The 22,870-nt window shown below is 35.6% G+C and overlaps 1 pseudogene; it reads right to left on the bottom strand.

The window, feature by feature from the left end:
• Positions 1–21,408: 21,408 nt before the first annotated feature.
• On the bottom strand, positions 21,409–22,533 carry LOC102832668 (annotated as a pseudogene).
• Positions 22,534–22,870: the final 337 nt, after the last annotated feature.

Below are 22,870 nucleotides of genomic sequence, written 5' to 3'. Positions count from 1 at the left end.
TCAACAAAAAAGAAGAGCCCCACGAAATGGACTGACACAGTAGCAACAGCAATGGGTTCAAGTGTACCAATGATAGTGAGGATGGTGGTGGGCAGAGCTTTGTTCTGTTGTGCATAATGTCTCTGAGTTGCAACCAACTGGACAGCATATAACAACAACAACAATGGTATTTCATGGTACTTTCAATAGTCTTCCTCGACACCATATTCAAAGGCATCTATTCTTCAAATAGTCTTCCTTACTCCTTATCCAACTTTCACATGCATATGTTGTTGTTGTTGTTGTTAAGTGCCATCGAGTCGGTTCCGACCCATGGCGACCCTGTACAGGGTTTCCGAGGGTGTAAATCTTTACGGGAGTAGAAAGCCTCATCTTTCTCCCACGGAGCGGCTGGTAGTTTCGAACTGCTGTCCTTAAGGTTTGCAGCCCGATTCGCAACCACTACACTACCAGAGCTCCTTATGAGGCTTTTTCAAATACCTTGACTTGTATCAGGAGCACCTAGTCATCAAACTGGTATCTTTGCTCTTTGACATACTAAAGAGGTTTTTTTTTTTTTTTACAATAGATATGCCTAATGTAATCCATCCTTTGATTTGTTGATTACTGTTTCCATGAGTGCTGATAGCGAATACAAGCAAAGTGAAGTCTTTGACAACTTTAATCTTTTCTCCATTTATCTTGATGTTATTCACTAATCCATTTATGAGGAGTGTTTTGGGTTGTTTTGTTGTTGTTTTTTTTACATTGAGTTGCAATCCATGCTGAAGGCTGCGGTCTTTGCTCTTCATTAGTATTTAAAATCTTCACTTTCTGCAAGCAAGCAATCTGAATATTGCAGGTTATTAATGAGTCTTCCTCCAATCCTGATTCCATTTTCTTTTTCATATCATCCAGTTTGTTGTACTATTTGTTCAACATACAGGTTGAACAAGTAAGCTGAAAAAATACAACCCTGGTGCATTCTTTTCCTGATTTAAAACCATTCAGTGTCCCCTTATTCTGTTTGAACAATTGCCTTTTGCTCTTTGTTCCTGTTACTCATGAACACAGTTTAGTGTTCTAGAATACTCATTCTCTGAAATGTTGCCCAGGGTTTGTCATGATATGCACAGTCAAAAGCATTTGCATACTCAATAAAACACAGGCAAACATCTTATCGCAATCTCTGTTTTCAGCCAAGATCCATCTGTCAACCCTAATTCCACATCCTTGTTTGAATATGGTTTGAACCTGTGGCAATTCATCTTGAAGTACTGTAGCAGCTGTTTTTTATCTTTAGCAAAATTTTGCTTGCAAGTGATATTAATGATATTGCCCAATGATTTCTCATTCCTTTGGGTGACCTCTCTTTGTAATGGGCAAAAATATGGATCTCTTCCATTCAGTTGGCCAGGTAGCTGTCTTCCTGGTTTCTTGGCATAGGTAAGTGAGTGCCTCCAGTGCTATGTCAATTTGTTGAAAGAGTTCAACAATTCCCAAAGCCTTGTTCTTTCCCAATTCCTTCAGTGCTCTCGGGACTTCTTCTTTTAGTACCATTGACTCTTGATCATATGCTAACTCTTGATATGATTGAACATGAATTATTCTATTGTGGTACAATGATTCTGTGTATTTCTTCCATGTTCTTAGTATCCAAACAAAACGTATTTGACAATTTTAATCTTTTCTCTATCTAAGTAGCGTAGTGGTTACGAATCGGGCTGTGAACAGCAAGGTCAGCAGTTCAAAACTACCAGCTGTTCCGTGGGAGAAAGATGAAGCTTTCTGCTCCCATAAAGATTTACAGCCTCAGAAACCCTGTACAGGGTCGCTATGAGTCAGAACCGACTCCACGGCACATAATAACAACAACATCATGATATTATTTATTAGTCCATTGGTGAGGATTTTCATTTTCTTTATATTGAAGTGCAATCTGTACTGTAGGCTGTAGACTCTGATCTTTATTAATAAGCATTTTAAATCCTAGGAAACCCTATACAACTTTCCTATATGTGGAAACCAACTTAATGGCACTTGACAACAACAAATGAAGGAATGCTTTATAATTCTAATAGTCTTTAAATAATTTGTGTAAATCTTACTCAAAATTTTTTGAATACCACAGTTTGAAATAAATAAAATGTTACTGTTGTTGTCTAGTGTTATTGAATTGGTTCCAACTCAGAAAGACGATGCATAGGGTTTCCAAGGTTTCTGAGGAGCAGCTGGTAGGTTTGAGATGCCAATCTTGTGGTTCACAGTCCAGTGTTTATCCTATAGCACCCCACTAGGAGTAAAAAAAAACTGTTGTTTTTATTAAATGCTATAGAATTAATTACAACCCATAGTGACCCTGTATAGGGTTTCTGAGGAGCAGCTGATGAGCTTGAGTTGCTAACCTTGCAGTTCAAATTGACTTTGCAGTCTAGTACATTAATCCACAGCATCATACCAGAACTCCAAAAATGTCTACATGTTGTTGTTGTTAAGTGCCAAGTCAGTTCTGACCCATAGCGACCCTACCTAGAGTTTCTGAGGAGCAACTGGTGAGCTTGAACTGCTGACCTTGCAGTTCAAAGAACTCGTAATTCTATTGTGCATTTAATACTTAATTCTCCATATGCTGTTCTCCCACAGCAACATATATTGTGTTTTCTTTTATAACCCAGTAACTTTACAATCTTTTTTAAAAATGTTTTAAAACCAAAACTATTTTTGAAAAAATAAATTGTAATTTCAGAATAAAATGGTGATCAAATATCCCTGAGAGCCTCATAATCACAGATCCAGTTTTCAATGCGTGTGTGTGTAGAGGGGTGGAGGGTGGGATTATAAAAATTCATAAGGTATGCAAACCACTTAAAGCAATCATTTATTTAAGTAAGCTTACACTTAGAGTAGAATTTTTTATTTCTGTGTTTCTCATTTCATTGGCCAGTGCATAATTTCAAGTTGGACACAATAGAGGTAAATGGAAATTTTAAGAGAAAATTGCCATTCGTATTGAATTGCTTGCCATATATCATTTCGTGAGAGTTAATGTATCCATTATTTCATTAGAAAATTGTCAGTATGGTAAAAAACTGATGAAGTATTAATGTTTGTCAAAAGATTTTTCATCTTAAACACCAAACAGAATATGGAAGAAAAAGCTTTGTAGAAAAATCAATGAGTAGTAATTTGATATTTGACATTCTTTGTGTTCCAAGGCTGTGTGATTTTCTGAAAAAGGAAGAGGGCAAAACTTAACACATCTTACACATCCAACTTAGATCATCATTAAAATGAACACAAGCTAAACATTTTAGTACATTTAGACAATTTCAGACAATTTGCCAAAAACTTCATTCTGTTCTTGTTTTATTCGTTTTTCATTAAAAATTTTGTGACAAAATTTAAATATTTAGCTTAAGTCAATATAGATTATTGAACAGAGAAGAGTAAGAAGAAAAATGAAAAGCCTTTTTTTTTTTTTTTTTTTTTTTGGGCTAGTGAATTTAATATATGAAAAATTTGAATTTCAAAAACTCAGTCTTTAAGAAAGTTTTTAATGTTCAAAAAAAAAAAAAAGAAAGGAAATGGAGAATAAAGTCTAAATTCTTCAAGCTAGAACAGTAACAATGGCTTGCTTTATTTATTTTCTAAAAGTGTTATTTTCCCTGTATGAACCTTTATATAGATTCGGAGTAAAGGAAAGACACTCAGGTGCCTGTAGCTCTTAGCTTCTATAATTGCAATTGCTTACATAGGGACTTTTCTTTTTTTAAATAAACAAAACATAATAGTTGGGTCTACACATAGGAGTAGGAACACATGGCACAAAGTAATCAATGATTACTAATCAATATGGATTGATAAGGAGTGTGAATCCCTAGCTATTAGAATTCTTCTACTCTCCCAAGTTCTTATTTCTTTAAAGAGCCCTGCTTGTTCAAAGCTTCCTAATAACTCTGTATGTAATAAAAAGAAGAAATGTGAAAATCCTAGGAATCTACACCAACAGTCAGACTGCTGAGGAAGAAATCAAGAGGGAACAGGATTTTCAAAAAGTAACATGTCATGTGAATATGTCAGTCTTTTAACTATCAATACTATCTTCCTGACAAGGAATGTCTGCTCTCAATTTACCTTCTGCTTGTATGTAGGCACACAGTTTGTTTCGTTTTACATTTTCTATCTTTATCTTTCTGATTGACTCTAGGTGCCCTAAGAACTTTTGAAAAAAATGTACCTTGTCAAGTTCAGAAGGTTTATGGAACATCTATGCTGGGAACTGGAGGGAACTCTAGGAATGGATGTGGCTACGAATAAATAGAAATTAAGGGTTTATATGAGGACTTTGCATTTGGGAGTCAAAACAAAAGTCAAGAAAAGTTTCTAGAATAAAAGTTGTAACAAGCAACAAAATTAGCTTTGTTGTTTCTCAGACATTTTGACTTCTAGTATTTCAGGGCAAAATCTTTTGGAAAAGGAACCTTTAAAGTTTAAATGGTTTGACTTGTGAAGGAAGTAATAAATTCATGACTCAGAGGGACCATCCACATTTACCCAGAAACCTCCTATAAATTAAGGCAGAACCAAAAGGTTTACTTGAATTTAATTCATAGTCAGAGGAGCTTAAAACTTTCCTATAAAATCTCCTGGGATAAAAGTGGTGGCAGCTTAAGTAGCTTTTCCTCTAAGGTCTACCTGCTGAAAGAGTCAAGGGGATTCTCTTTGAAACTGCAATTCTGAAAGGTAATTTATAAGTTAGTCAACAACACATAAATTCACAAATCTGTATTGTAATACATAATTTTAATAAGTATCTTTCCATAGGGTCTCTGATTTACTTAGTTTTATAGTGTCCATGATGGGCAGGTTCTCTATCTGTATCTCCTTCTATCTGAAACCTCATTAATAGATGCCAACAGGGGTTGGGGTTATGAATCAGAAAGCATGTGAAGTGTTACAGTAGAGCTGTCAGCGTGGCCTTGACTTCTGTTTCATAATATCCAAACTAAATGCACAACAGAATTATATATTAAACACATTAATTATGTCAAGTGCAAATTGGGATCCGTAGGTGCACCAGGTCATTTTCAAAATGACTAACCCATGAGTAAGGGGTATACTGCATTTTAGTGCTGAGAAGTATATGCTGGGGAAAATGCTGAGCAATACAACAGCTTAATCTAACAGGGAGGGAGGTTGTGAGGTAAATGTGTGTCTTCCCAAAATGACAACTTGATTCTGAATATGCTAATGGCCATACCTAGTCACTTATAAACAAAAGTTCAAATGTGGACTTCTCCGTCTGGCTCAATGTTGCTGATGCTGTTAGGTGCTATCGAGTCAATAAAGAGACTCTGTGTCTTCCTTCAATCTCCTTTAGACACTTTCTACATCATTCAATATTTTGCCTATAGAATCCTTTAAATATTGCAAGAGTTATCATTGGGACATTTCATAATTCCACTACTTCTTTTTGTTGTTGTTGTTAGGTGCCATCGAGTGGGTACTGACTCATAATGACCTTATGCACAGCAGAATGACACACTGCCCGATCCTGGGCCAACCTCACTACTGTTGCCATGCTTAAGTCCATTGATACTGCCACTTGGCCAATCCATCTTGTTGGGGGTATTCCTCTTTTTTCTGATCCTCCACCTTGCCAAAAATGATATCCTTCTCCAGTGACTGGTCCCTCCTGACAATATGCCCAAAGTATGAGAGACGAAGCTTGGTCATATTGGCCTCCAAGGAGCACTCTGGCTGCACTTCTTCCAAAATGGATCTATTGGTGCTTTTGGCAGCCCATGGCACTTTCAATATTCTCCTCCAACACCATAACTCAAAAGCATCAATTCTTCAATGGTCTTCCTTATTCACTGCCCAGCTTTCGCATGCATATGAAGTTATTGAAAATACCATGGCTTGGATCAGGTGCACCTTAGTCCTCAAGCTGACATCTTTGTTCTTCAACACTTTAAAAAGGTTTGTGCAGAAGATTTGCCTAATGCAATACATCGTTTGCTTTCTTGGCTGCTGCTTCCTTGACTGTTGATAGATGATCCAAAAAGAATGAAGTCCTTAAGACTTCAATCTTTCTCCGTTGATAAGAATGTTGTTGACTGGTCCAATGGTGAGGAATGAGATGAAATCCATACCATAGGCTGTGCTCTTTGATCTTCATCAGTAAATGTTTTTAGTCCTTTACAGTTTCAGCAAACAAGGTTGTATCATCTGCATATCACAGGTTGTTAATGAGTCTTCTTCCTCCAATCCTGATGCCACGTTTTTCTTCATAGAACTCAGCTTCTTGGATTATTTGCTCAGCATACAGGTTGAATGAGTATGGTGAAAGAATACAACCTTGCCACACACCTTTCTTAATTTTAAACCATTCAGTGTTCCCAGGTTCTGTTCGAACAACTGCTTCTTGGTCCAGGTACAGATTCCGGACTCCTCATACTTTGCAATGTTGTCCATAGCTTGTCATGAGCCACACAATTGAAAGCCTTTGCATAGTCAATAAAGCACAGGTAAACATCTTTCTGATGTTTACCTGATATTCTCTGCTTTCAGCCAAGCTCCATCAGACATCAGCAATGATATCTCTCGTTCCACAGAAAAGGTATAGGACATTGTTTTCTAATACAAAGAACCACTTAAATTTTTGTTTATGATGTTCTGATAGTCTCTGCTTTCAGCCAAGATCCATCAGACATCAGCAATGATATCTCTAGTTCCACAGAAAAGGAATAGGACACTATTTTCTAATACAAAGAGCTACTTAAAATTGTGTTTATGGTGGTATTATAAAGTAAGGCATTTCACTCATATCTTGAGCACTTTCAATTTCTCAAAGCAACTGGAAGAAAACACAAATAGAAAAAGAAAATGGAAGAACAAAAGTCTTTTGTGTAGGTATGCCAGGAGAAATTTTACTGAAGGAGGCTGTGCTGTACATTTAAAAGGGCTTGTTAAAATTCAGGAGAGCTTTTGAATTCTAAACAAAGTACAAGTGTTCCCCATAAGCTGACCTGATCAGTATAATGCCATTCAAGCAATATATATTGATTATAATTTGCTTAATAAAGTGGATAATTTGAAATATTTCTTGGCCAGTTACCTATACATTTGCTAATTTTCAGAAAATAGTCTTTAAATTCCCAAACTCATCTATCAGCTCTTGTACTGTGGTTGCTTCTGTATTACTGCTATACCACAGATATTTTAAGTATCAGCAGGGTCATCCATGGTGGACAGGTTCCAATGGAGATTTCAGAATAAGTTAGACTAAGGAAAAAAAGAGAGGCGTGGACATTATCAGATATAGTATTGGAAGATGAGCTCCTCATTTGGAAGGTTATCAATCTATAACTGGGGAGAAACGGCTTTCTGGAAATAGAGTGGTCCATAATGTATGAATAGAGCAAAGCTTTCAGGACCTTCATTTACTGATGGGGCACAAGTCAAAATGAGAAGAAAGAGCTGCAGACATGCATTAGTAATTGGAACTTGGAATATGCAAAGTGTGAATCTAAGAAAATTGAGATTGTCAAAAATGAAATGAGATGCATAAAGATCGAATTCCTAGCCATTATCCTAGAAATAAAGTCTAGGATATCCTAAAGAAATAGCTATAGACATTCATTAGCAATTTGAACATGGAATGTATGCTGTATGAATCTGTGAAAACTGGAAGTTATCAAAAATGAAATGGAGTATATAAAGATTGATATACTATGCATTAGTGAGCTGAAATGGATTTGTATTGTCCAACTGAATCTGGCAATCATATGGTTTACCATGCCATGAATGACATATTGAAGAGGAATGGCATCACATTCAACATCAAAAATAGCATGTCAAGATCTATCTTGAAGTACAATGCGGTCTGTGATAGGATGATATCCAAACTTCTACAAGGCAGACCAGTTAATACCACTATTATTCATGGTCACCTACAAACTACTGAAGCCAGTGATGATAAAGTCAAATAATTCTACCTTCTTCTTCAGTCTGAAACTGAAAAAAAAAAAAAAAAATGCAGTCCAAGTGTATTAATGATTACTGGTGATTGGAATTCAAGGGTTGGAAACATAAAAGGAAGTTGTTGGAAAATATGGTCTTGTCGATGAAAATGATGCTGGAGATTGCATGACAAAATTTTACAGGACCAGTAGCATATTCATTGCAGTTACTTTTTTTAAAACAGTATAAAAGAGGACTATACACATAGACCTCACCAAATGGAATACAAAGAGATTAAATTGACTACATCTATGTGAAAAGGGTAGTCCTGGTATGCCACTGTGGGTTAGTGCACTGGTATGCAAAATCTCTTGAACCACAAGCTTGGTGGTTCAAACTCACCAACCACTCCTCAGAAATCCTACACAGGGTTGCTATGAGTTGGAACCAACTTGACAGCACTTAATAACAATAACAACAACAACAACAACAAAAATGTGACGAGACAGTGGGAAAAGCTTTGTATCATCAAAATATTGAATGATGCAGAAAGTATTAAAAGAAAATGGAAGTAATATGCAGTTTCAGCATCAAAAGAAATGGATGATCAGCCATTTCAAGAGATAACATATGATCAAGTGCCAATGGTACTAAAGGAAGAATTCCAAAGTACGCTGAAAGTTTTGGCAAAGAACAAGGCTCCAAGAATTGATGATATACAAATTGAAACATTTAAAAAAACTGGTGCAGTACTGGAGGCACTCAATCATATATGCCAAGAAATTTTCAAGACATCTACGTGGCCAACTGATTGGAAGAGATCCATATTTGTGCCCATTCTAATTAGAGGTGACCCAATATAATATGTAAATTATCAGATATTATTAATATCACATGCAAGTAAAAGTTTGCTAAAGATACTTTTTAAATGACTGCAACAGTACATTGACAGGGAAATGCCAGAGGCTAAATCCAGATTCAAAGGGGGGTATCATTGCTAACATCAGATGGATATTGGCTAAAAGTAGACAATAGTAGAAAGATGTTTACCTGTACTTTATTGACTCTGCAAGACTTTTTTTTTTTTTCACGATTGTGGAGTTTATTAAGGAAGTGAATAGGGTACAATTCAGGATCAAAATCTGCTCAGGACACAGCAGTTCTCCTGTCAGGAACACCTCCTGTCTCCCAGACACAGGCACGTCTCACTATTTTCTTCAGCCTCTCAGCCTTGGGGCCCTTTGGCCTCTGTCCTGACTCTGCAAGACTTTTGAACTTGCTGCCACTGTGCCAATCTATCTCTTTGGTTCTTCCTCTTTTTCTCTGACCCTCCATTTTACCAAACATGATATCCTTCTCCGGGGACTGGTTCCTCCTAACAATATGTTCAAAGTATGAGAGATGAAGTTTGGCCATCCTGGTCCAGGGATGATTCTGACTGTACTTCTTTCAACACAGATTGGTTTATACTTTTGGCAGTCCATGGTACTTTTAATATTCTCTAGTATACTTCTACTATCACAGCCTAGGAAACCCTATATAAGATTGCTGAGTCCTGGTGTGGTACTGCATGGTAAGCAAAAGACCGTCAGCCACAAGGTCAGTGGTTCAAAGCCACCAACCATCCCCTCCTCACAAACCCTAAATAGAGTCACTATGAATCAGAACATACTCTACAACACTTAACAACAACACATGAGGCAAAGTCTATTCGATGGCAGTGGATTTTGTTAAAATTCAATTGAAATAAAAGAGTTAAAGATACAAAACAATAAACATAATTAGAGATAGCAATTTAAAACCCACTATACTTTAGGCTGGTAGCATAGTGGTTACGAATTGGGCTGCGAACCTTAAGGTCAGCAGTTCGAAACTACCAGCTGCTCTGTGGGAGAAAGATGAGGCTTTCTGCTCCTGTAAAAATTTACAGCCTCAGAAACCCTGTACAGTGTCATTGTGGGTTGGAACCGACTCGACGGCACTTAACAACAACATACTTTAGGCATTTTGTCAATAAAGACCAACAGCTAGTAAAGTACGTGTTTGGTTAAGAAGATGGTCAATGAAAATGAAGAAAACACTCACTGAGACAGACTGACACAATAGCATCAACATTGGTTTGGGTTTATATTTTAATTTGATGGATTGTAGAGAATGATTCAACATGCGTTTTCTTAATACAGGCCTTACAGATAGTCTCTTCCTCTTCATTATGGTTATATAATCATCAATCCAACTCTACTTAATCTTTGTGTTATAATACTTACTTGATAACATTGATTTTCTAAAAAAAAAAGAAAATGTACTTGGTATCTGCCAACACTACAAAAACAAAAATACATAAATGCAAACAAACTGTGCTATTTAAATTATACTAATCCACTAATACAAATTTTTTTTTTCTTCTGGTTGATTGATTTCTGAACTATGACTAAGTAAATAAAATCGTGTATAATAAATAAAATGCTTATAGAATCAACAGTCTTTACTTGACACTTAAGCTCAAAGTGAAGAAAGTAAGAACCATTAGATAGTGAATAATGAAAATGCCACTGTTGTCTAATATTTCTCTTTCTTGTACACAAGTGGCTGATTTTAAAGTAATGTTGCTCTATGTTTTAATGGAAGGACCTTTTTCAGTGATTTGTTGTTTTTCTCCTATATGGGAACATAATAGGTGTAATCAAGACTATAGCGAATTTATAACAGGAGAAAGAAAGTGATGAGATAAAAGTTGGTAAAGTAAGTGAAATTTTTCAAATGCTGTGATTCCATTGTAAATGGTACATATATAAAACTTAAAATAATGGCTTAAAATAATGTGAAAGTTTAAATTTACTAGAGAATAATGCCGGGACCCACCACTTGCATGTCAGGTTGTCTCACTCTGATAGCTTGCATGTTGTTGTGATGCTGGAAGCTATACCACTGGAATTTTAAATGCCAGAATGGTCACCGGTAGTGGACAGGTTACAGCTGAGCTTCCATAACTTCCAGACTCAGAAAAATAAGAGGCAGTCTACTTTTGAATGTGTAGCCAGTAAAAACATTATGAATAGGAGTGAAACATTATCAGATAGCACCAGAATAGTGAAACAGGATGAATAGCACCCGAGTATTGTCAGATACAGTGCCAGAAGATGAACTGCTTAGGTGGGAAGGCAACCAAAATACAACGGTGAAAGGGATGCCTCTGAAAACTAGAGTTGAACATGACACAAATGCAGTAAAACTTTTTGGACCTTTATTTATTGATGGGGCATAACACAAAATGAGGAGAAACAGCTGTAAACATCCATTAAAAATCAAAACATGGAATATGCTAAGTATAAATCTAGGAAAATTGGAAATTGGCAAAGATGAAATGGAATGCATAAACATCAGTATCCTAGGACTGGTAATGACCATTTCAAATCTGAAAATACTATGGTTTAATATGCTTGAAATGATAGATGGAGGAAAATGGTGTTACTTCATCATCAAAAAGAACACTTCAAGATCTCTCTTGAAGTAAAATGTTGTCTGAGATGGGATAATATCCATACAACAACAAGGGTAGTGCTGTAAGAGAAGCACTTGACCTCAAGGTAGGTTTGTACCACAAGATTGGCATTTCAAACTCACCAGTCCTTGGAAACCCTATACAGGGTCACTATGAGTCAGAACCTACAGGACAGCACTAAACAACAACAACAAAAACAAAAACAAGGAAGACCAGTTAATACCACTATTACTCAAATCTATGCAGTGTTGTATTCTTACATCATAACTATTCAATATCTATCCTGAGTAAATAATCCAAGAAACTGGATTATATAATGGAGCATCAGGATCAGAGGAAGACTCATTAACAACCTGAGATATGTAGATGATTCAACCTTCCTTGCTGAAAATGAAGATTTGAAGCATTTACTTATGAAGACCAACACAGTCTTCATCATGGATAACATTTCATCAGTAATTTTTTAAATTCCTCTTCAGTGGTATGGGTTGCACCTCTGTGTAAAGAAAACAAGAATCCTCACCACTGAAGCAGTAAATAATATCATGATAAATGGAGAAAAGATTGAAATTGTCAAGGACTTCATTTTGCTTGAATCCACCATCAACATTTAATGGAAGCAGCAGTTAAGATATCAAACCACATATTGCATTAGGCAAATCTGCTACACAAGACCTTTTAAAGTATACAAGCACAAAAATGCAAGTTTGAGGATTAAATTGTGCCTGACCCAAGACATGATATTTTCAGTAGTTTCATATGCATGTGAAAGTTGTATAGATGAAAAAGACCATAGAAGAAGTGATGCATTTGAGTTTTGTTTTGGGAGTAGAATACTGAAAACACTAATGCATCAAGTCTGCTAAAAAAGCTACAAAATCTGTTTGGGAAGCAGTAGAACCAGAATACGTCTTGGAAGCCAGGATGGAGACACTTCATCTCTCATACAATCAGGAGGGAAGGACATCATGCTCCCTGGAGAAGGACATCATGATAGGTTAAGTGGAGAGTCAGTGAAAAAGAGGAAGCTCCCTAATGAAATGGATTGACACAATGGCAGCAGCTGAAGAATGATTATAAGGATGGCCCAGGACTGGGCATTATTTCATTCCGCTGTGCATAAGGTCGCTATGAGTCAGAATCGATTCACCTGCACCTAACAATGACAGTGCTTGGAAATGTCAGTGTCATTCCACATGCATACACTACAAGTAGAACTGATATTCTGGTCAGAGATATTATGTATGCTTAGATGTTTAACAAAGGAGGAAAGAATAAAAACTTTTAAAGTATTAATTGAAACTACTAATTATAAAATAGCTCATTTAAAAGTGATCTAAATAATGAAGTCCTGGTGTATCACTATATGGTAAACACAGGACTCCTAACCTCAAGGTCGGTGGTTCAAACCCACCAAACCTTTCTTGGGTATAAAATGAGTTGGAACTGATTCACTACCACTTAACAACAGTCTAAATAAACATATTATTTAAATATTTTGCAATTAAATCTCTTGTTAATATGGACATTATTATATGATTGAAATGCTAAAATGGACATTATTATGTGATTTAAATGTTGTGGCAGTAAAAACAGCAAAAATTCATTCTATCTCATTATAGCTATCACTAAAAGTGACTTAAGATAACTTGAAGGATATGTGTGTATACGGACAGATTAGATTATTTTAGTTTATCTTAAATTTTGTTTGAGGCTAACAAGAAATTGTTCAGAATTCATTTTTGACTGTGAGAGTTTGCTCTGTTATAACAAACTGACTCTTCAGTGGTCACATTTCTTCTTTCAAAATCAAAATATTTGCCATTATTTGAGAGAAATGAGTAAGATAAAAATGGCTATTAATAAATTTATTTCTTAACATTCTGATACATAGTTTTCTCCTTGGAAATATTTACTAGAGGCATTAAACTCAGCTTAAACATGATTTCACATTTTCATTTGTAAAACATTAAATTGCTTTAACCATTTAAATTTATACATTAGCATAAAACTTGTTTCAGTACAATTTTATAAAAAACAATTTACTCATTTTGCAGTAATTTTCATTTCATAAATTGTTAGATAAAATGTATCCTAAAATATTATTTTCTTTAGATTTTTTACAGAAAATTAATTTGCTATAGTAGTAGAATTGTATGCAATGGGACATAAAATTAAAATAAAAGTTTGATTTGCTTCCTGTTACTGTTGAACAACTGATAAAGAATATCTTTAAAAGCTTAATAAAAAAGGAAGGAGTATTTTTACCTGAAGACTTAAAATTATTAATTTTATTATAAAACAATTAAGGTTACTATGAGTCGGAACCGTCCACGGCACACCACCACCACCACTATTTTTATTTGATAATTGTCTACATATTAACCGTTTTTTTCCTAAAAATGAGATAATGAGTATATGAAGTTCAAATTTTATATTTCTGCTTAATATCAATTTGATGTTGTTGTTAAGTGCCATTGAGTCTGTTCTGACTTACAGTGATCCTTTATAGGGTTTCCAAGGAACAGCTGCTGAATTGGAACCACCGACCCTGCAGTCCAGTGCCTATCCTATAGTGCCATACCAGGACTCCAATATTTATCTACCAGATATTTAAAAGAAAGAAAGACAATTCCACAAAATCAGGTATTTTAAAAATCTATTGTGTCATTTTCCCCTCACTTTCTTTTTGTTCAAGCTCTATGGTTAACAGAGTTTTTCTTTTAGAGAGTTCTATTGAGATATAATTCACTTACTATAAAATGTAACCAATTAAAGTGTGTATTTCAAAGCATCCTATTTTGCTTTGAATCACAATACTACTATCACAATAAAATTTTTAAATATTTTGCTTCCCCTACCCTGTGAGCTTGAACAGCCCACCTTGCAGTTCAAATGGCTTTGCAGTCTGGCGTGTTAACCCACAGGGCCACACCAGGACTCCTAAGCAGGCTTGTTGTTGTTGTTATGAAGTACCGTCGAGTCGGTTCCGACACATAGCGACCCTGTATAGGGTTTCCGAGGAACAGCTGGTGAGTTTCAACTCACAACAACACTTCACAACAACATTCTAACAGTTTTGTATTTTTAGCTATTATATTTGTTTTATAATTACTTTTGAGTTAATTTCCCCTATGGTTTGAGAAATGGGCCCAACTTTATTCTCTGACATTCAAATATCCACTTCTAAGAGCACTATTTGTAGTTCGTCTTCCTTCGTGAATTATCCTGATTCTTTTATTAAAAATTACTTGATGGTAACTGTTAAGATTTGTTTCTGGGCTTTCAGTTCTATTTCTCTGCTCTAAAGATCTACCCTATAGTATGTAACATGTCATTTGCATACTGTAGTTTTTAATAAGTTTTAAAATTGGAAAATGTAACTCCTCCAAATATGTTTTTATTTTTCGGTATTGTTTTAATTATTTAGCATGCATTGTAATTTTATATGGATTTTTATGATCAAGTTGTTTTCATATGTATGTTTTAAAAAGAAAGCTCTTGGAATATTTTATATGGATTGCATTTGTAGATTTATTTAGATTGTAGCACCATCTTAACGGTATTAATTTTAATGGTCCATAAATATGAGATTATTTTCTCTTTTATTTATATTCTTTTATCTTTTAGCCATGTTGTAGAATGTACAGTATTCAAGTCTTGCATTTCTTTAGCTAATTTTTTCCAATTTACTTTAATTCTTTTTTGTATTATTATAAATGGAATTAATTTTTTAACAACATTTTTAGAATTTTCATTGCTAGTATACAAAGACTCAATTTGTTTTTACCTATTAATCTTGTATCCTACTACCTTGCAGAACTCATTTATTATAGAGTTTTTAGTGGAGTGGAATTTATGATTTTCTTATTTATAAGATTATTTTATCTATAAATATATTTATTTTTTTTCTATTGCAATATGGATGCCTTTAAATATTTTTCTTGTTTAGATTTCTTGTCTAGAACCTTCAAAACAATGATCGATATAAGTGGTAGAGGCAGACATGCTTGACTAGTTCTTTATCTTATGGGGAAAGCCATATGTCTTAAACCATTTAATATGATCTTAACTGTGGGTTTCTCTTCTACTTGTTCATAACCATTATAACCTTGTTAGCAATATTCCTAAGGGGGAAAAAAACATGATTAATTATTACATTATTGCTCTACCAAAACTATGGGCCAGGATGATATATTTATGTTTATCTCTATTTATATTTATTATACTATATATGTATGTGTGCATATTGTATCATGGCAATTTACTTCATACTTTACTTCATGCTCATGGGAATTATGACTCGTCAAATATAAATTAATGATATCTTGGATTTCTTTTTATTTTCTAAAGCTATTCAGTTGAAGGCTAAAACAGTAAAGAAATTATAACATTATAGTTTTCAATTAATAATTTCTGCTAAGAAGAGCCAATATTTGTAAGTTTCAAGCAAGGTGTTTTTGATATCGTTTTACATGTACTGATCCAATTATGTGCGAGATGTAAGGAACATGCCAAATTAGCCTATTGTTACTTTATTTCAGATTTATAAGGAACCCTTGTGTTGCCTCATTTATCATTAGAATATAATTTTTAATAAAGCAATTAAATATTTAAAGTAAAATACTTTTTAAATTTGTAGGTGAATAAACTTTAGTTTTGAAAGATGAAGAAATCAGCTTTAATAATACTGACATTACACATGACCACAGTTAAACTCTACACATACCAACATTGGAACAAACTTTCACTTGGGTTGGAAGACTGTGCACAAATATGACTTGAAAGTCCTGTAAAATTTATTATGTCATATTCATACAAGTTTATCATTAACATTTTTATTTTATGAACATTATGTTGCTGTTAATTGCTGTCAAGACAGTTCTGACTCAGCAAACTTATACAGGATTTCTAAGAGAGGCTGGTGGGTTTGAACTATCCACCTTATGGTTACTAGTCTAGTGCGTATCCTATAATATCAAACCAGGAGTCTATAAAGTATTTGCTGTTGTTAGGTCCCACAGAATCTGTCTGACTCCCAGAGATCCTCTATGTACAACAGAACAAAACACTGCCCAGTCTTATATTCTCTTCAAAAGTATTGGTTATGCTTGAGACCATTGCTGCTGCCACTGTGTCAATCCAGCTTCTTAGAGGTCTTTCTCTTTTTCAATGACCCTCTACTTTACTAAGCTTGATGTCCTTTTCCAGGGACTAGTCCCTGCTGATAGCATGTCCAAAGTACATGAGAGGAAGTCTTGTCATTCTCACTTCTAAGAAGTATTTTGGTTGTACATCTTCCAAGACAAATTTGTTATGGCAATTCATAATTTCAATATTCTTCACTAATACCACAATATGCACACATAAAATATTCTCTGGTCTGCTTTATTTATTGTCCAGTTTCATATGCATATGAGACAATGAAAATACCATGACTTGAGTCAGATTTACTTTAGTCCTCAGTTTACTTTCAGAAGGCTAGAAAATAGCAAAACTGAGCTCTCAAAATTAGTCATCTACTACAGACATTAGTGGGAAGCACAGTGGCACTGTGGGGTAAGCACTGCACTGTCAGCCACAACATTGGAATTTTGAGCCTACCAACTTCTTTGAAATAGAAAGATGAGGCTTTCTGCTCCCACAAAGATTTATAGCCTCGGAAGCCCTATACATGGTCACTGTGAGTCAGAACTGACTCAAGGACACTTAACAAAAGCAAGAAAGACATTAGTGATTTTGAACAAGTCATTTTAATCCCTCTCCAAAACGAAGTGGGTAATAGTAATCAATTTATGAAATGAACATTAATATCGGGGAAGCTATAAAAGATTGACGTTGTCAAGGACTTCATTCTTCTTGGATCAACTATCAACACTCATGGAAGCAGCAATCAAGAGATCAGACGACGTATTGCATTGGGCAAATCTGCTGCACAGGAACTTTTTAAAGTGTTGAAGAGCAGAGATGTCAGCTTGAGGACTAAGGTGCGCCTGACCCAGGCCATGGTGTTTTCAATAGCCTCATATGGATGCGAAAGCTGGACAGTGAATAAGGAAGATCGTAGAAGAATTGATGCCTTTGAGTTGTGGTGTTGGAGGAGAATACGAAAGTGCCATGGACTGCCAAAAGAACCAATAGATCTGTTTTGGAAGAAGTGCAACCAGAGTGCTCCTTGGCGGCCAAGATGGCTAAGCTTCGTCTCTCATACTTTGGACGTATTGTCAGGAGGGAACAGTCGCTGGAGAAGGATGTCATTCTGGGTAAGGTGGAGGGACAGAGAAAAAGGGGAAGACCCCTAACGAGATGGATTGGCCAGTTGGCATCATTGATGGACTCAAGTGTGGCACCGGTAGTGAGGTTGGCCCAGGATCGGACATTGTTTGGTTCTGCTGTGCATGGGGTTGCTATGAGTCGGTTCCAACTATATGGCACCTGACAACAACAACAACAACATTACTGCTCAAGTAAGATGAAAGTTAAACACTAGATAACATTATCAAGGAAAGTTCTTCTAGTTTCCTGTAGCATATCAAGGAAGCTCAAGGGATAGGATACATCAGAATGAGTAAAACATTCCAAATCAAAAGCCACTGACAAAATGTTCCTATTCATTTAAAAAGAATAACCCAATAAAGGAAGGTATTACTTCACCATTTTAGTATAAAGTAGTATCCTTTTCTAATAGGTATCAGGAAATGAGCAAACACTAAAAGGAAACCATTTCTAAGAGGTAAAATTCTATGACTGGGAATAAATCCCCATTTAGTTGAAATAGATGAATGATTTTTTTTTCTGGGATGGAAATACTACTACGATTAGAAGATGTGCCTTCAATACCTAATGCAAAGCATTTTCAGAACCCTAGCCCTGTCTCAGAAAGCCCCCAAAAATGTGGGGTACATTTTGTTCTTTGGTTATTTATTCAGTTATTATTTATTAAATACGTACTAGATTCTGGGCCCTGGAATATGCAACAGGGATGCAACAATGAAAGTAGCATAATCCCTCCTCTTCAAAGCCAGGAATCATGGTAAATACAGGCAAGAAATTCATCAGCATTTTGACAAGAATAGGAAACATGCTTCAGGGTCACCGTAGTGTCATTTAATCTGCACTTGGGTGGTTAACACAGGCATTCTCAATGAAATGTTGTCTAAACCAGCTTGGGTTACAGAATTTTAGTTAGGTTAAAATTGAGGGTAGAAAGTGGGTTTTATTTTGTTTTGCAAGGTGAAATCACATGTGAAAATGAAAATAAATTTGGAGTAGCTAGAAACCACAATTTGATGGGGAAATTATAACAGAGAGGCTGGGAGGTACGAAGGTACCTTGTAATGTAGTTTACTGGGAATGAGATATCTACATAGTGCAAGTATGTATGTGTGCATTCGTGTGCATGTGTACTTGTGTTTGTGTGGTGTTTATATGGGGAAAGTGGACATCGGTATTGTTACAAGAGAAGAAAGTCAGTCCCTGTTGTCTCTCCCTTTAGATTACAAAACTAAAAGTTAGAGGTTAAAAGTTGGATTACTATATAAACTGAGAAGTGAGGTTAACATGGGGACTATTTGTTGGAAGCATTTAGATTCATACACCATAGAGGAGAAAATATTAATTTGGCAATCAGAAATACTGCTCTCTTTGTTGCTTTCATTGATGATGTTACCTTTTGAACTATTTCTAGGTACATAAAAAAGAATGAAACATTGTTACTATTATAAAAAATCTCTTATTTATCAGAAATATAAACACTCCATTCATTAAAAATGTTAAATGTAGTCACACAAGACTCTATACAATGCAGCCAGGAAAATATTTCACAGGTAATACCACTTTATTTAGAATCTTGAAGTTTGAATAGACAGTCAATTAGATAAGGAAACTTTTAGGCATTTTAGCAGAAGCATAAATATTGTCTTAAGATGTCAATCAGTAGGGTATGATTCAGAAATGTGAGTAATGTTAGTTCAGTATGGAACTGTCTCAGGATATTAAAGAAATGTAATATAGGGAGGGTGGTACAGAAAAAAAAAAATCACATTATGCAGTAGCGTTTGAAATTATTCTTTTTCATTTTTGAGTTTTTACTCCTTTATGCAGTTCATTAATATAACCCACATTGGATTTCTGAGGGCTATATGCCTAATATGGAGTCCTGGTATGGCACTGTGGGTTAATGCGCCAGACTGCAAAGCTGTTTGAACTGCAAGGTCGGCAGTTCAAGCTCACCAGCCTCTCTTAGAAAATCCGATACTGGTCAGAACTGACTTGATGGCAGCTCTGGTAGCATAGTGATTACAAGTCAAGCTGCTAACCTCAAAGTCAGCAGTGCAAATGTCCCAGCTGATCAATGGGAAAGAGATGAGGCTCTCAGCTCCAGTAAAGATTTATAGCCTTGGAAACCCTACGCAGGGTCACTATGAGTCAGAACTGACTCCATGGCACACCACCACCACCACTATCAATAACAACAACAATATGCTTAACTTAGGTACTTGATCTAGTTGGTCTAAAAGCAACAGGAACTTCCCAGAGTAATTCCAAGCAAACAGAAAAAGAAAGAAAAATAAACTTCCCATTTAAAAAAAAAAAAAATCCCCTGTGAGTTTGTCAAATTTCACAATGAAAGACTAGCTTTGGGTTACACATTGTATTTTTCATGCAATTCCTTTTCAAATGAAAATTATTGTAAGTCTACATACCAGCACCTTTTTTTTTTTCTTTCTTGTTAACAGTGTCTTTTAATTTCATATTAACAGTCCAGTCAAGAACACTAATGACTACCTGGCAATAAAGTAGAAAGAACTAGAATATTTTTGTAAAGGGAACAGAAAAATAGGCGAAATAACCCCCCAACACATGCTTTTCCTTTTTAGTTCATAATCTAAACTTGTAACATTTTGATAAATACATGATTGTTCAACACAATACAGATCTTCTAGAGCATTTCTCAAGGAAATTACAGTTTTTGGTCTTAAGGAATATGACTGAGATGGAATAGAGTATGAAAACAGTGAAATGAGGGGGCAGTGTGCTCTACACTCTAGCACAGAGCTTCTCACCCTGTCAGCTTAGCACAATTACAGCCCAATACAGGATTTTCAAGGCAACTAAGAAGGCTGGACACAGGTTATTGCTCCTTCCTAGAGTTAACAATGCTTTGAAATGGTCTGATCTATTCATAAAGGATTGTTTTTCTTAAAAGAAACCAAAGAATGTATATATTTCCCAAATTCATATTCAAGTTAAATAAAGTTAAATGGTAGTTTTAGACTATATATTAAAACAGGCACTATCTGGGGCAGGTGATACCCTAGATGGTCCAAAACATGATCCAGTAAAATATGATCCAGTAAAACAAATCCATGTTTTTGTGCTACAAACAAATAGAAAGCATTCCATTACTGTACTTATGCCATGCTTAAATAGTTCCTTAGGTAGCAGACCTCCAGGGTGGTGTACCTTATACACTGAACCTGAATCTTTACTGACAATGGAATGCCAAATTCAAAACAACTAAGGAAGTAGACTCTTCACTAGAAAAATCTCAACCTTAATGTACAACAAGGAACAGTGCTAAATACTAATACCAAATATCTGAAGGCAGAATCTTTGTGAAAGAGAAGGATGTACTTGAATGAAAATCAACCAGCACAGAACAGAGAATGACGCATGTTTTTGAGAAAGAGGCAGGGAAAAATAAAGAAGGAAAATAGTAGAGAGTCAGAGCTAGAGAACAAAGAATTATTAGACAGATTGGAAATAAGAGGAAACGTGGTGTGGCGTGCACATGGTTCCCTCTTTCTGTAGCTCTGTGTTTCTAATAATTTACAATTCAAGTGGCAAGTGGGCCAAAACAGAAGGCAAGAATGAGCCTTTTGATGGACAGAGGTAAGGATTTGGGGCTAATAGGTTGTTTTGTTTTGTTTTTGTTGTTGTTGTTTGTGTGTTTGCTTGAGTCATACCTGAAAGTCTTGAATCCTTGCTAAATATCCTAGGGGTTTTGAAGGTTGTACTGGAGAACAAGGAGGAGTAGGAGAATTGTCTTTTAAACCTATGGTTTTAGCTGTAGGAGATGTTCCATTCATAAGGAGTTCCCTTGCAATTTGAAGCAGAGCTATTCAAAGTGGGAGATATACTGAAGAAGGAGCTAGAAGGTTGGTTCATATCTTTGGGTGAAAAATAGCCTAGACTAGTGCCAGAGATTACTTTGTGGCAACTGGCTTCCATCTCTTGATAAATATCAGGAGACAAATGAAGAATCCCTTTTGGAGTGTTATTTGTTGATTCAGGAAACCCAACCTTTGGACTACTGCATTTTTTGTTTTCCCCTATCTTGTCAAGTTGATCTTGAAGACTAGTGGATGCTTTGTAATCAAATTGTAAAAGCATTGTTTCTGCTGAATTTTTTTCGGCTATCATTTTATTTTGTTCTGTTTCAGAAGCAGCTTCATTGCCTACCTTGACCTGCATCACAATTTTTCAACATAGAGCCTTCCTCATTCTGAAAGCAAAACATAATCTGGTTCCTTTTCTTTTTTGGCCTGTTGAATTTGAGCCAGGTGACTAACAGGGGTTCATTCCTTGATGGTATTCTGATCTAGCTTTTACTATGGTTTTAGGGCATTTAAAAAAAATAATAATTTTGGCTTCTCAACTACAGGAAGAGGTGGAAGTTTTTTAAGCTCCTGTAAGACAGTGGTTGCTGCACATTTCTTGGAGAGTTTTTTTTATTATTTCCCTCCCCTTCTGCAGATAATCCTCCCACTGACAAATGAGGAACAAAGCTTTTCATATGAGGTGGTCCACTTTCATTAATAGCATCCAAATTTATGGGCATATTTCGCTTCAGAGCAATTTCAAACACTAAGCTGATCTTAGATTTATTTGCATCTTTGTCACCATCCATTTCTTTTCCTGATTCTCTATTCTGAGGTGATATTTTTGGGAAGAGGTTCATTCTGTAGTGCTTGAAGAGCTTTCATGGAAGCATTGTGTCTAGCAGCTTGTCAAGTTTTTCCTTCCCCCCAAAATTCATTGTTTCCTACAGTCAGCTGAACATAAAAGATCTTAGGCACTGGGCAATGATATCAGTGGTGGAAGTCAAGGAGGAATATTACTGAATTTCAGTTGCTGAGTTTCAATTACCAAGTTACTTAGTACTAAGTTTCAGTTTTCCCAGCACCTTTTTACATCTTAGTAAAGAATCCTGGTGTGGCGCTGTGAAATAATGCGTCAGACTGCAAAGTCATTTGAGCTGCAAGGTTGGTGGTTCAAGCTCATCAGTTGCTCCTTGGAAACCCTATACAGTATTGCTATGAGTAGGAATCTACTCAATGGCACTTAACAACAACAAGCTCTAATAGTTTAGTTTTAAATCTGGAAAAATGTATCTGTCTCTAAATCCAGAGAACACAATTG

The sequence above is a fragment of the Chrysochloris asiatica genome, unplaced genomic scaffold (assembly GCF_000296735.1).
Source record: "Chrysochloris asiatica unplaced genomic scaffold, ChrAsi1.0 scaffold00136, whole genome shotgun sequence".
NCBI classification, from domain to species: Eukaryota; Metazoa; Chordata; class Mammalia; order Afrosoricida; family Chrysochloridae; genus Chrysochloris; species Chrysochloris asiatica.
The sequence above is the reverse complement of the archived record's forward strand: the minus strand, read 5'-3'. Positions and strand labels throughout refer to the sequence as shown.